Raw genomic sequence first — 519 nt, forward strand, 5'->3', positions numbered from 1 at the left:
TAGTAAGTAGGATCTAGTAGCAGAATTGGGTCCAGTATGTGGTTTAAATTTGTAGGCCCCCAAAAATATTGTAGAAAATAAATCACGTTGGGCTGATTATTACATTAATTTCTTGAAAGTTGTGGCTGACTTCAGGTAAATTCCTTTATTGTGTGGAGAGATGGTAATAACATGGTTCTATAGCTAATCCAATATATTAAATAGCTACAAAAATGTATGAGAAGATGGTGGGAGGGAGCGGTCAGAAAATAACAAAAATAAGTTTTAAAAAACTCTTTTATTAGTGCCAACGTTTCGGCCAGAATTTCTAGCCTTCATCAGGGCTAAAAACAAAAAAGAAGATAACCAAAGAAGATGAATAAAGGCTATATAGACAGATTAAAGTAAATAATTCTACAGAATGAATATAGATAAAACTTCTTCTTATTTATTTTTTTTACTTATATATTACATTAGTTACACGTATTTTTATTCTATAACATTACTTTTTAATTATTATTGCCGTTAATTTATTTATTC

Source organism: Halyomorpha halys, unplaced genomic scaffold (assembly GCF_000696795.3).
Source record: "Halyomorpha halys isolate HHAL.00 unplaced genomic scaffold, Hhal_1.1 Scaffold66.1, whole genome shotgun sequence".
Lineage (NCBI taxonomy): Eukaryota > Metazoa > Arthropoda > Insecta > Hemiptera > Pentatomidae > Halyomorpha > Halyomorpha halys.